The following is a 3,968-nucleotide window of genomic DNA, read 5'->3' on the forward strand; positions in this document are numbered from 1 at the left end:
GGGAGCAAGGTGGGACGCTCCTGCCCTTTGCCAGCCATTTTGCTGACATGAGGTGGCTCTCCAGCAATGCTAACCTTGCTGTTTCTTTTTACCCCTAGAGTGATTTATCCTTTGTCAGACTCCCCCTCCGCAAAGATGTCCCAATCATCTCCAGCTGATGAAGGCACAACGTTTGAGCACCTCTGGAGCACACTGTAAGTGGTGGTTGATCATTTGCCTTGAGGTTTATTCTGAGTCAGAAGTGACCCTTTCCTCTGTAGTCTGTGTTAGCGCCTATTATTGCTGTGGCCTGAAAGGAAACAAGTTTCTTTCGCATGTTCCAGTTGCCACATATTCCTTTTCCACATTGAGAGTTTTGCTGCCAGACTCTGATCTCTCTGCTCAGACCATTTCATTTGCCAAACCCTTTTGCCCTGGTGGCAGTAGGCAGTTCAAAGATGATGGAGTGTGCGTACCCTGAAAGCAGAGCCCCACAAACCTTGTCTCCGGGTATTGGACACTGTTTCTGAAAAGCCACAGCATTTTTGATGCACACATTAAATATAAAGGCAGGAGAGCTGCAAATTGCAGCGCAGCATTCCTACAGCATGGACGCCCTCGTGCACATTGGAGGTCCTTACTGGGGCACGCTTCCTCTCACTCAAGGAAGCAAAGGTGTTCGGGGAGCAAAAATGCCTCAGCAGCAAGCTGGGAAAGGGAGCCACTGACTCGTGCTTGTGCAGAGGAGAGCAGCTGGGCCACATCCTTCATGCCCTGCCTGCTGAGGAGCCCCACTGGCCACAGCAGCATCCTGGGGACCCTGCCCATGTCCCCGTGGGCACATGGAGCCAGCTCTGGTGAGCCGCGGCTGAGTACCAACACACCTGCCTGCTTTTCCTGAACCGTGACACTAGGAGCTGGCATTGATGGTGATTTTGTGCTCCAGGCCCACACGGAGATGGTGTCAGGGCCAGAGTAAAGGTCCCCTTTTGGCTGGGACCCTTGCTTGGGGTGTGGTGGGAGACACTGGTGCCAAGCCTGGGAGGATGCATTCTTACTTGTTAGTCTTCACTCATCAGGTCATGAGGCTTGGTGACTGCCCAATTAAAATCGATATTTTCTAAAATTAAGCGCCAAGTCACACCAAGACTTTTGCAAGTCTTCTGGCCTTTGAGCCTCACACTCTAATCAAGAAAGGAGGAAGAACTGTGCTTCATTTTATCCTCTTTCTTCCTTGGTATCCTCTCACTTAAAGATATCCCAAGGTGACAGATACGCTAAAGCAACCAGATGGATGAGAAACTTCCCAAATCTCTGCTTGCTTTACCCACCAGGCAACAGTTTGAGCAAAACCTGCTCTGCCATGTGAAAATAAAAGCAGAGGATGGAGGAAGAAGTCAAGAAGGGGACAGGGATCAAGGGAATTTCAGGTTGTTGTGTGGTTATGGTGCAGGCTGTGCTGGAGAGCTGGAAGGCTGACTGTGCACATCACCTTTTTTGCAGGGAGCCAGACAGCACCTACTTCGACCTCCCTCCATCCAACCATACAGGCAGCAGTGAGGTCTCCAATCGCACAGAGGTCACAATGGATGTCTTCCAGATGAGAAGCATGAATGATTCAGTCATGGTGAGTGCGCTCAGACTGCACAAATGGGAGCTGGGGTAGGAAGTGGGATACTTGCTGGTTCATAAACCAAACACAAACACAACAGGTGCAGCGCTGCTGTCATTTGTGCAGGGTGTGATAACCTGTAATCGACTGCACCCCAGGATTGCAGCTGGATGGTGCAGTGGTCAGTATAACAGTGGCTACTTATTAATAGATAATATTGCTGCAGGCAGCAGCGAGGACTCCATGCTGAAACAGCAGCAGAGCCTGAGTACCTCAACAGGAGGAGAGAATAATTTGCTCTGGTATAAACATGATGTGTAGTAAAAGCCGTTTGTAAGCTGCTGACAGTGCAGAGCTGCTGGAGGGGCAGATCACACTCCCAACTCCCAGCTCTGCTCGCACCACATCCCCAAGCATCTGTGCCATTGCCCTTTCCTCCAAGAAGCTGGTGTGCCTGTGTCTAAGGCAAAGCGTTTGAAAAGCATAGCGGGTGTGTGAGACATCTGAGTCGCTTCTGTGTGTTTAGAGCCCTGAGCAGGGCAGCCTCCCAGGAGCATACCTGAAGCAGCTCTGGCTGTTGGCAGCGTCTCCCTCCAGAAAGCTGCAGTTTCCCTCCTCGCCAGCTTGCATCCCCTCCCCCAGCCCCCTTTTCCCTCGCTTTTCACTTGCTTTCCCTCCCTTCCCTGGCCTTTGTCTACAGCGGGCAGGAGCCTGGCAGAGGGATCAGGCAGGGCGGTGGTGCTAATTGGGGAGCTGCCCCTCGCTGAGCTTGCCGTCGCCTTCCTTCTTGTTCCCGCTGTAACCGAAGCTGAGCCTGAGGAGCCGGTGCAGCCCAGGGTGCTGCCAGGGCCACGCAAGCCCTGGCTTTGCAGCACTCTGCACACAGCGGCTGCACACAGGCAGGGCAGAGCCAGCTCCTGGCCCTTGCTTGGGATAATGAGCAAGTAGTAAATATTTACGTTGGCCTGATCGTGCAACCAAGCTCTGCGCTGCTGAGCTCCCAGTGAGCCGCGGCCAGCTCTCACTGGCTGGCATCACCAAAATGCATGGCAGGGTGATGTGTAAATAAATACACAGATAACATGATGCCACCATCCTGAAGGAAAGGCAAGACACAAGGAGCCACAGCAGAGGGGCTGCTCAGCCCTGCTGTGATGCCTGCTGCTCATGGTACTGGAGCGGATGTGTGGGAAGCAGCAGGTGTTGTGGCACCCAGCAGATGCACCGGTGCAGATGCTCGGTGGCTGTGAGCAGACCATCAAAATGCTCTGTGACCTGCCCTCCAGCTAGGCATGATGCTCCCCCTCAGCATTGCATGGGCACTGTGTTGCTCCTACAGCTTGCTTCAGGGTCTCGTGGGAGGAGTTGCTGTAATTAGATGCAAACAATTCCTCAGCCACCCTTTTTGCTTAGAGATGACAACTTTAGGACTGGTAGTTTGTGCAGTGCTTCAGGCTTTCCATACGACACCATCACAGACCTTCTTGTGCACGGGTGTGCATGTGCAGGCCACTGCTGGGCAGTGGGTGATGCACGCTGGTTTTGCCATTCAAAATGTGCCACACCACTCTTTGAACTACTTATCTGCTTCAGTATGGAGCCCCCCACAGTGGGGTCTGGCTGAAGGAAGCACCATTCCCCCATCTGCCTTGAGTCAGAAGGAAATCAGCCTGGTCACTCCAGATATCTATCTATCCATCTATCTGTATCTGTCCATCTAGATATCTATCCATATCTGTCCATCTAGACATCTGCCTGGCCATCTATCCCAATCTATCCCTATCTAGCACCTAGATATCCATCCGTCCATCCACACCTATCCATATCTACCCATCTAGATAGGGATAACGGCATATCTCTGAGATACGGAGCTATCTCGGAGTCACTGCATCACCCAGTCGATGCAAGCACAGCCACCTCGGTCTGCTGGTAAAGGGTGCCAGCCAAATGGGTTTCCAGCCCAGTGCAGCTGCAAGTAGCTTTGTGGAGTGGAGTCTGGCTGGGTTTGATGATGGAGCTGGACCCCCTCTCTCCCTGCAGTGGGAATGGTTGGTATCGCCTAGTCCATCACTGGGCAAGCTGGGGCCTGCCCTGTGCTTTAATGAATAGTCATGAGGGACAGAAGGGGTGGGCCCCGTTTTGTTGTTGGATGCAGCTAGTTGACAGAACTAAGGGAGATGAAAAAAGCAAAAAAGCCAACACACAACAGCACACGGGTGGCCAGCGCAGCATCCCTGGCGCTGCCCGCCCCAGCCCTGCTCCCGCGCTCCCTTGTTCCACCTGCCTTCCTAGCCTGGCCATCCCCACCGCCGCCCCGACCCCATGACTGCCGTGGTGGGACGCTTCCCAGCGCTCTGTGAATCCCGAGACAACTAAA

This window comes from Falco naumanni, chromosome 3 (genome assembly GCF_017639655.2).
Source record: "Falco naumanni isolate bFalNau1 chromosome 3, bFalNau1.pat, whole genome shotgun sequence".
Taxonomy (NCBI): domain Eukaryota; kingdom Metazoa; phylum Chordata; class Aves; order Falconiformes; family Falconidae; genus Falco; species Falco naumanni.